General features: G+C 56.6%; 1 long non-coding RNA gene across 1 annotated transcript; it reads left to right on the top strand.

Moving 5' to 3' along the window:
• The first annotated feature begins 1,385 nt into the window (after positions 1–1,385).
• LOC117090523 lies at positions 1,386–10,364 on the top strand. The gene is made up of 5 exons (XR_004440037.1): positions 1,386–1,472; positions 2,666–2,813; positions 5,000–5,090; positions 7,123–7,319; positions 10,124–10,364. It is a non-coding gene; the product is annotated as an uncharacterized LOC117090523 (long non-coding RNA).
• The last annotated feature ends 507 nt before the right edge of the window (positions 10,365–10,871 follow it).

Raw genomic sequence — 10,871 nt, 5'->3', positions numbered from 1 at the left:
ACCATTGTTAATTTTGGAGAATTAATTACCTGATTATGCACGCTTAGTATTATTAATATTAATGTCATTGAACAATATTGTTATCCCTAATACTAATCATTTTCTTACCAGCATCACTTTGTATTGATTTAAGTAACATTAATGGCGGATATCATTATTTGATTATTAATGGTGATATTAATATTAATTACCATTCCAAATCGTTAACATTTTAATCCACTATCAATTTTTATCAATTACTCCCAATATGACAGGGGGTGAACATCCACTCTGTGATATTCCTCTTCATATTCCAAGGCTGAGAGGTTGATATTACTCCCAGTATCGCAGACACTGTACACCCCCGTGTGATATTCTTCCTGATATCTGGAAGGGGAGAAGATGGTATTAATCCCCATATCGCAGGAGGTGAACGCCCACTCTGTGATATCTTTCCTAGTATGCAGGGGGAGGGGGGATATTATTCCAATATTGCAGAAGATGGACACGCTTCCCCCGTGATATTGTCCTTAATATTCCAAGGCACAGAAGACGATGTTACTCCCAATATCCCAGAAAGTGTACACCCCCCAGTGATGTTGTTCCCATGATCCAGGAGGGAAGAGTATGATATGACTGTCAACCCCTGCCCCCTGCCATGCTCTCACCCTGCAACACCGACACCCAGCTCAACCTGACATAGGACCAGAGGTGCTGGCTGGGGGTGTTCATTGCTTCTCTTTTCTCTCTTGCCAGACTCAGTAGAGGAAGCTGAGACCGCTTCTGGCTTTGGGAGAGGCCAGTGAACCTGTGGGTTTGGAGCCTGGTTGCATGAGAGAAACATGTGTGGGAACGCCAGGGCCTGGCTTTGAACCCTATCCCTCAACATGATGCCGAGTGTGGCAGACATGACACTTGGCTTTGCTCTCTCAGAGTTCCATCTGCGACAGGGGCTACTTGTGCCCCTGGCCTCATCAACTCAGGCTGAAGGCGGCCCTGGTCTCACAGAGGGGCTTTGTGAAGCAGAAATAGATGGCCTGGTACAGGGGCCGAGCCTGGCTAGGACCTTGGCCCTGGGAGTTGTAAAGAAGGCCGGCCTCTACCATGAGCATCTGCACCAAGCTGTGTCCATGTCACAGTGTGCTCGGTGTCTGCCCTGGCACAGGTGCATGGCCTGTCTGCGCTCAGGCTCCCCGCCTATGGGGCCCAGCTTCACAGAGGTGTGAAAGAGACAAGCACAGCGCAGGGGCCTCCGAGCCCAGCCAGCCTCGCTTCGATGCTGGGAGGCTGACATCTTCCATTTTGTCTTCTGCCCAGGCCAGCTGTGGACCGTCCAGTGGCTGTGCTACTTCTACAGCTCGTCATGCCCAGCGAGGCCCAGTGTTCCTCTACCACGCTCCAGCTCTCCTGGCCTGCAAGGTGACCGACAAAGTGCTGGGGGGCCAGTTCCTGGAGACCATCAGTCAGCTCTACCTGTCCCTGGGCACCGAGCGGTGAGAGCTGGCTTTGCAGTGGTGGGAGTGTGGAACAGGAAAAGGGGGCTGGGGGGTGCAGGGCAGGGAGGACGGCACAGGGAAGCTGGCCCAGGGTCCCATCAGCCCCTTCCCTTTGGATCATTTGGTTCCTTGACATCAGATGCTTTGAGCTGGTGGGCCTGGGGTCGTCCCAGGGCTGCTGCTGGCCCGTGAGTCCCAGCTTGAGCCTCTCTTGTTGGGTCAAAGGTCATCTCAACCCTAGCAGAGGCAGTACTTGCACTCTGGCTGTTCTTCCTACTATGGGTGGCTTTGTCATCTGACCTCTGCCTGCCCCGAGTCTTCACTCCTGGCCTTCATCTGTCCCCTTAAATGTGACCACAGCAGCCACCTGTGGCTTCTCTCCTACAGAAGACAGAGCCAGTTGTGTCATCTGCTTCCCTGGGGCGCAGGGTTTCAAGGTCTCACGTCCCATAGGTGTCCCACTCGGCTTCCCCCGAGCATTCTGACCTGGTGGGGTAACCATGGCCCTGGCCACCCCACACACAGCTGCCAGTGACATTGCTGCAGTCATACCCCCTCGAGTGTCAGACTTACCGAGAGAGCAGGAAGGAGCCAGATTCCATGGGGACCGGGAGACTGGCTCCAGTCTTGGCCTCAGGTTCACAGAAGGAAATGGGCCAGTGTGCTGGAGCCATGTTCTCAAAGTGTAGTCCCTGGACCAGCAGAGCAGCATCTATGTCACCTAGAAGCCTGTGGCAAGTGGGAGTTCTAGGTCCTGCCCCAGGTCTGTGGAGCTGAAAGCTCTGGGGGCAGGGCCAGCAAGCTATACAGACAGGCCTCCGAGTGACTGTCATGCCTGCACACCTTGGGAACCATCGACCTAGATAGCCTCTGAACACTAACGGCTCCTGGTGCGTCTGGAGAAGACACAGGCCATGTCTGGGAGGCAGGGGAGATGGGCTAGCACACTCCTCCTGCCACAGGGCAGCATGATACTCGATTCCCTCAGAAGGATGTCCTTCATCTTTTCCATGCCGTGTGTGTTCACCCTGGCCCTCCCAGCAGCCTGGGAAGGACAGAACACTGCACACACAAGAGGGCCGTTCCCAGTCCCCACATGCCAGATTCATCTGTCACCAGACCCACGGGAGGAGGCAGACTGGTTCCAGGAGAATGAGAGCCCTTGTTTTGACACCTGTGTCTGATTCCAGGACCTACAGATCCACTCTGGACTACATCAAACAATGTCTGGGGATTCTCATTGACCTCCAGAAGAAAGAGATGGCGCATGCCTGGCTGCAAGCAGGGAAGATCTACTACATCCTGCGGTAGAGCGAGCTGGTGGACCTGTACATCCAGGTGAGTGGCAAGGGAGGCAGGAGGCCTCTGTGCTGTTCACTCTCTGTCCATCCATCCATCCATTCATCCTTCCAACATTTATTTACCTGTTCATCCTTCCATCCATCCATCCATCATCCATCCATCTGTCCATTCATCCATCCATCGTTCATCCATTCCTTTATCATCCATCTATTCACCCGTCTATCCATCCATTCACCTGTCCATCCACCCATCCATTCATCCTTCCATCATCTGTTTACCTGTTCATCCTTCCATTCATCCATCCATCCATTCTTCCATCATCTTCACATACACCTGTGGGTCCTTCCATCCATCCATCTTTCCATTATCCATCCATTCAACTGTTCGTCTTTCCACCCACCATCCATCCATCCCTCCGTCCATCCATCCATCCTTTTATCTTCCATCCATTCACCTGTCCAACCTTCCATTCACCTGTTCGTCCATCCATCCATCTTTCCATCATCTATCCAACTTTATCCTCCTATCCATCCATCATCCATCTATCCTTCATCTGTTCGTCTCTTCATCCATCCATTCACCTGTTTGTCCATCCATCCATCCATCCTCCCAACCTTCTTTCCATTTTCCATCCATTCAGCTGTTCATCCTTCTATCCATCCAACCATCTTCCATCCATTCATCATCCATCCTTTTATCATCCATCCAACCATCCATCCATTCACCTGTTCATCCATCCTTCCATCCATCCTTCCATCATCCATCCATTCAACTGTTCATTCTTCCATCCATCCATCATCCACCCATCCTTCCATCATTCATCCACTCGCCTGCTCATCCTTCCATTCATCCATCATCCATCCATCCATCCACCTGTTCATCTTTCCATTCATCCATCCATCCGTCCATTCATCATTCATCCATTCTTTTATCATCCATCCATTCAGCCACCATCCATCCACCTGTTCGTCTGTCCATCCATTCATCCAACCATTCTTCCATCATCTATCCATTCACCTGTTCATCCTTCCATCCATTCATCATCCATCCACCCATCTATTCATACATCCATCCAACATCCATCCATCCACTCACCTATTCTTCCATCCATGCATCATTCGTCCATCCACCCACCAATCTATTAAGCCATCCCTCCGTTCATCTGTCTGTCCATTTGTTTATCCATACATTCATGTATCCACCATCTATCCATCCATATGTACATACATCATCTACCCTCCACCCATCCATACATTATCTACTCACCCATACATACAGACACACACACATCATTCCAACCATGCACCCACCCATCCATCCACACATCCATCCACCCATCCGTCCATCCATCCACCCATCCAAGCATTCATCTATCCACACACCCATCCATCCATACACCTGCTCATCCATTCATCCATCCATCTACTCATTCCTAAGCCATTGCTGAGCACCTGTTGTGTGCCTTTTCCCTCCCTCCAACTGGTTCCCTCACATCCTCCCCCAGTGGCCAGCATCTTCTTCCTGAGGGCAGAGGTGTGGCCCCTCACAGTGCCTAGCACCTGCTGGTATACAGCACATGCTCAAAGAATGGGACCACTCAGTTAACACACAGGAGAACTTGCCCCAAGCGACACGTGGTACATCTCCTTACAAAATGAACCTATCATAGCGGCTGTTTTCAGAGGCTTTCCCAAACAGTGTGATCTGGAACAAATTGTGAAGCCCACGACCCTGGTGAAGCTTTCATTATTGAGCACCTGCTGTATACCTCCTTGAGCTGAGGAGAAGGATCAAGAGCTCATGGCCAAGAGGGGACCAGGCCCACCCACAAACACTGTTGATGTGTGGCCCTGAGCTGTGGCAGGGATGTGGCAACGCAGAAAGGAACCAGGGGATGGGTTCCCAGCAATCTGGGGACCACGGAGACTGTTTGAGTGCAGGGGGGGTGGGCTAGGGCTAGCCCTGGTGTTAGGATTCACAGGTGCCGGGCTCCTGGGCTGCAGCTGCTCAGTCACCTCCTGGCACTCGGGTGCATCAGTTCATTGTCCTCATGCCAATGGTGGGGCAGCCCTAATGCACAGGTCTGAAAAATGCTCAGGTGTACCTGCAGTGTGTGAGAGGAAGGAGGCTGGCGAAGGTGGGTGTGGCCACCTCACCAGGTGTGGGTCTTGAGGGAACTTCTGCCTCCTTTCAAGTGGCACAGAATGTGGTCCTGTACACAGGCGACTCCAACCTGGGGTGGAGCTGTTTGAGGCAGCTGGAGACATCTTCAATGGGGCCTGGGAGCGGGAGAAATCCGTGTCCTTCTACCAGGTGAGCTGGCCTGTGGGCTGATGTGGTTGGGCCTCGGGGGGGGGGGGCACCTGGAGGGCTGAGGCACAGGTGTGGCAGGGCAGAGGCCTCCCAACTGGAGGCAGGGCCACCCATGCACATGCTTAGTTTCCCAGTGGTCTCACCAGGAATGATATTGACAGTGCCCTGCCCGGACAACACTTGACCTGGACATGACTATGGCCCTACCCTTGCCTAGTGATCTCACGGGGAATGATATTGACCGTGCCCCTGCCCGGGACAAATGCTCGGATCTGGACATGACAGTGGCTCTACCCTTTGCACCTGATGATCTCAAGCAACCATGAGCGGGAATTCCTGTCCCCATCTTCCAGATGAGGAAGCTGAGGCTCAGAGAGGCACAGTGACATGTCAAAGGACACACAGCATGTCAGTGGGAGACCCAGGGCCAGGGCCCAGACCTGCATGCACCCCGAAACGGGGACGGCTTCTCCCTTCCTCTGAGCTCACGGTGTGGCTCAGCTCTGGGCACAGATAAATGTGGTGTTTTTAGAGCAGAGAAGAGTGCTGGCTCCCCCCAGTCAGACCCCCGGTGCCCTGGTGGGAGAGGCTGGTCTGAGGCTGCCAGGTGTAGCTGGATGGGCCTCAATGACTCTTCAGCCCCCAACTTGGGTGTCTGAACCGTGCGTTATCCCAGAGCACAGAGCTCTGTGGAGTGCAGGGGTAACTGGGGCGTGGGAAGCTCCAAGCACATGTTTGAGCTCTGAGGAGGGCTCTGGGCAAGGTGGGTGCTGCGGAAGCCTGACCCCACCTGCCTGTGTGGTAGGACCGAGTCCTGCCCCTGGCAGTGACTACGGGCAACTGCAAGGTGAGCCGCAGCTGTGCAAGAAGCCAGTGCACTGCTGGAAATGCTGGAGGAGCCCCAGGAGGGTTGGAATTTGCCCACATGGCCCTAGCTGTCAGCATCACTCTGGTTAAGTCCCCTGAGCGCCCGCCCTGCCAGGACCCACACTTTGCCAGAGCCGAGCCTCCATGTCTGCAGGGCAGGAGCTGAAACAGCTGCTGGATTTTCCCGGTCTCCTGTCCGGCAGGCAGATCTACCTAGCTGGCTTCCCTGTCTGGCCGTGGGGCACAGCCCGAGGTCTCTCACGTAGCGCAGAGCTCCCTGCCTGGCTGAGCTCTGCTTCCTCTGTCTCTTCCCGCTGCTGATCACAAGGGCCGCCCAGTGTGCCCTCTGCCTTCCAGACATGCCAGGCATCTCGGTCCCTGTATGTGCCAGGCTGAGTGGCACATTCCCTTTGTCTTGTGCCCTTTCCACCCTCATCAACCACACAACTCTCTGGCTGATGAAATCCCAGTTCCCCTTCCAGCAGCCTGCCCCTTAAGGCCGGGCATCCCCTGGTGCTGTGCCAGGTCGTCTGTCCTCCTCCAGAGACAGGGAACCCTGGGCAGGCCGCATGTCCCAGCGCCTTGTGCCCTGGGGCCCAGTACAGAGTAGGTGTGCAGCTGTGTGGGAATGCATTGAATGCAGGCTCCACAGCACTCGCCCTGCAAAGGGGAGGACATCAGAGACAGCCTAGCTGTCTCTGGGTTTGCGCAACTGTGGGGGGACCTGGAGCTCAGGCACGCAGTGACTCCCCAAGGTAAGGGGCTCTGATCGTGACACACCCAGGAGGAGTCGGATGTCACGTCTGTGGGTTGCATGGAGCCGGGGTGCCCGGGAGCACCTGGACTGCGTGGCTTTTGGGCTCCCCTGGTTAAAACCAGTGAGCAAAGGCAGGTGGCTATGTGTAGGAACAGAGCTGGGCCATCCGAGCCCGACTTTGCCAAAGCCTCACAGTAGACAGGGGCAGGCCTTATTAGTTCTGCTTTACAGATGGGAAAGTGAGTCTGGGAACCCGGAAGGGACTGGCCAGAGCTGCCCAGATGACCGCAGGTGCGTGGAGGCAAGCCAGGTGCTGCCTGGGCTCTGCATACCTGCTCCTGAGGGGCCTGTGCCTGACTGCCCCAGGGAGCCACGTCCTCACACCTGCCCCTTTGGCCTACACCCCAGGGGACCGGCTGAACGAGCTCCTGACCTACTACTGGCTGGCCGCCCTGCACCACCGGCTGGGCCATGGCAAGCTGGCGGAGCACTTCTACCTCAAGGCCCTGTAGCTCTGCAACTCGCCGCTGGAGTTCGACGAGGAGACCCTCTACTCCGTGAAGGTGTACCTGGTGCTTGGTGACATCATCGTCTACGACCTGAAGGTTGGCTGAAGGTTGGTGGGGAGGGACAGGGCTGAAGGTGGGTGGGGAGGGTCAGGGCTCGGGGTGTTCCCGGCCCCCTTGGAGTGGGACCTCCACCCAGACCCCAGGGTTCTGGGTTCCAGCCTTCCTTAGGAATGGCCCAGTGGCTTCCCTGGAGCTCTGCACCCAGCTAGAGGAGCCGGCAAGGTTCGCAGATACAACCCAGCTCCCAAGCTGGCCAGACCCCACCCTCAAGAACTCAGTCTCAACCAGGGAGGCTGACACATGAGCGGGCAATGGTGGCTTCTGGGTAAAGAAGGGGGATTGTAGTCAGGGGGACCCTCCTGGAGGAGGTGACACCAAACTGAGTCTTGACAGTCAAGTGTCAAGTTGCATTTAACAAAGAAAACAGGGTCGGGAGAAGGACATTTTGGAGGACGGCATCATCCTCACATTGAATCCACGTTGCAAGATCCAACCCAAATCCTGGTGCCTCCTCTAGGAAGCCTGCCCAGGGTGCCAGTCTGCACTGAGCAACTCCTTCCTGGAGTCCCGAGACACCTTGAATCTTCATATCACCCAGGAAGGGTGGGGTGGGACCGGTGTCTTACCATCGGGTTCACAGACAGGGGAACCCCAGCTCACGGCAGGTGCAGTGGGGCGGGGCCGCAGCCAGCCAGGCTGAGACCTTGCTGGGTCAGGTCTGTCTCGAAGGGAGGTGCTGTGCTCCCTCTGCCTCCAGCCCCAGGGGTGGAGAGCTGGGACTGGCAGACTCAGACCTGGGGTGTCTCCACCCCTCTGCCCAGCAGGCACCCGCCCCTCCTCCGCATCGCACCGGCACCGTGTCAGTGCTCCTTATGGGCTGAGGGGCCAGGGCGCTCCAGTCCAGGGACCGAGATCTTGGGGGCCTTAGAACAACATGAGGAGCTGGGGCAGCCCTAAGACCCCGCCCCGTATCCCTCACCACAGGCCTGGGGCTGCCCGGGAGGTCCCCGCCCAGTGCTGGCGACACCTCGTGTCAGAAGGGGTCCCTGTGGCCTCCCAAGTCCCATACAGACAGGGTGGTGCCAGGTGTCAGGCCCAGAGGGACGCTGCTCACCGCTCAGGGGCTCGCCTGGGACCCACAGGACGGGCCTCCCAGAAGTGGCCCTTTATCTCTCTTGGTCAAGCCTGCCGCCCACTCCGCCTGCCCAGGAGGAAGGAAACAGCCAAGTAGTACCTGAGAGGCCAAAGTCCATGGTTGGGGTCGAGGGGCAGAGGCCTCCTTCACCTCCTTCTCGTGCACAGCCCTCTGGGCCTCATCGTGATGGTGCTGTCAGCCCAGGCCAGCTTCCCACAGGGAGGCCCCCTCGGAATTCCCAAGGGCAGCTGTCTTTCCAACCACACCCTCCTCCTTGTATAGAGGCTCTGGATCCGGGGCCCAGAGGTGGAGAGAAAAGCTGGCTGGATGGGGCCTGGAAGGCTGGCGGAGAGCAGGAGTAAATGGTATCCTTGCCGATTGCCTCTAAAATGGGGTCCCCTTTAGTCTACACATGAGAGTGAGCCCTGGAATAGGGTGGATTAGGTGTGTCCTGGCTCAGCCTGCCACTCACTAGCTGCTGCACACACTACAGGCACATGGAAATGCACACGCAAATGCACACAGACACAGGCACACGCACATACAGGCGCACACACACAGGCACAGGTGCACACACAACCACATACACAGGTACACATGCACAGGCACACACACAACCACACACACAGGCACACAAACACGCACAGGCACACGCAGAGACATATGCTTTGGCTGGCTGCTTCCTGTTTAGTTGGGATGCCCCCACCCCTTCAGGAAGCCCTTGCCTCCCACCCCTGGCTGAGTCAGGGGCCTCCTGGGCCCCCCACAGGCTCCTGGGCTTCCCTCTGCCACAGCCCGGGCCACCTTTGTGGTCAGTGTTCAGTCCCAGGTCCCTCAGACTGGGAGCAAGGATATTAGGCTCAGCCATGCACCCAGCACAGAGTCCAGTGTTCGGCTGAGCCGGGGGACATTGGATGAGCAGCGGCGGTGACTCGGGCCCTTCTCACGCCCCTGCTCCGTGTGTGGGGCGGGGCAGTGTGGGAATGGACTGCTGCATCCTGGACTTTGTCCTTTGCCCTGGGAGCCGTCTTGAAGAGGGACAGGCCAGGCCAGGGTCTTAGAGAGGTCCCTTGGGTGTCCCCCATGTGGAGGAGGCGCCTGGGGAGAAGCCGGGGGAAGATGGAGGTCAAGGTGGAGGTCTGGGAGGCAGCATCCCAACCCAGGGATGGTGAGTTTGAGCCAAAGATGCATTGAAAATGGGAGTGGATGTCTGGGGAGTCACACTCTGTCAATATTTCAGGGAACATTGCCAGGAAGGACACCTGTGAGATGGTTTTGTACCTGGCCTGGCCCGTGGAGGGCCTGGAAATGGTCAGCATGGACAGGGGCCAGAGGGGAGCCTGGGTCACTCAACGCTGTGCCCCTGCTGTGGCTTGGAGCCACGGATCCTTCATGGAACTCTCAGAGCAGGCAGGATCTGCCGTGACCTCAGCCCACGGGGAAAGCAGCCACTGCCTGCAGAGGGGGTGGGACTGGGGCAAGAGGCTTGGGGTGAGTGGGGCGTAGGGACAGTCAGGAACGCTTCCAGAGGTTTCAGGGTTGTTCCCACCTCCTGCAGCTGAGACCACAGCAGTGTCACAGGTTTCGGGGCTCATGGGGTGAGCCAGCATTGGCTGGACATGTGGAATGACCTGGAGATGGGAGCAGCTTCTGGGAAGACAGGCTCCGAGTCCCCCTTTTGCTGAGCATGGCCTGTCCCCTTCAGGAACGGTTTGATGCAGCCGGGTACTATCAGCTGGTACTGGCAGCCACCGTGGACCTGGGCAACAAGAAGGGCACAGCTGAAGACCTACACGCGGCTGGCCACCATCTCCCACAACTTCCTCCTGGACTGTGAGAAGTCGCTCTTCTTCTATCAGAAGGCCAGGACCTTCACCACAGTGCTCAATCTCTGCAAGGTCAACCTGCCTCCTCTGCCACTCTGCGGGTGGGCCCCCTGGTTGGCCCCAGCCACCCTCGCTGAGGACAGCATCCCAGAGAGTGGGTTTTGTGAAAGAAGGATGGTCTCCTGCCTCTCCTGGTGTCTCCCATGGCTCATTTTCTGGGAAATGGAGGCATGAAAGCAGGATTCAAATAGCAGTAAATGTTTTTTTTGCAATAACATACTGAAGTCCCCATGGCATCCTTCCCTGTGTGCTTCCTGGGCGGTGTCTAGGGGCCAGCTCCTTCCCTGGTGGCAGCCCTCTGATCTTGGGGATGAGGACGACCCTGAGTCCAACAGACCTGGGCCAGGTCACCATGAGCCTCGGTTTCCTTGGCGGCCAGAGGGGAGATGGTGGTAGAACTCCCTGGGCAGCTCCCTGCTCTCTCTGCTCAGAGCTTTTGCTGTAGGTCTCATGCTGCCCTTGCCTTTATCCTTCAGGCCACTGTGCCCGCATGTGGGGGCTGCTAGTGCCCCTGTTCGCCATTGAAGAAACAGAGGCACAGAGAGGTTAGGTGTCTCACCACCGCAC

Source organism: Trachypithecus francoisi, unplaced genomic scaffold (genome assembly GCF_009764315.1).
Source record: "Trachypithecus francoisi isolate TF-2019V2 unplaced genomic scaffold, Tfra_2.0 Lachesis_group11, whole genome shotgun sequence".
In the NCBI taxonomy this organism is placed as follows: Eukaryota; Metazoa; Chordata; class Mammalia; order Primates; family Cercopithecidae; genus Trachypithecus; species Trachypithecus francoisi.
This window is presented reverse-complemented; position numbering and strand designations above follow the sequence as displayed.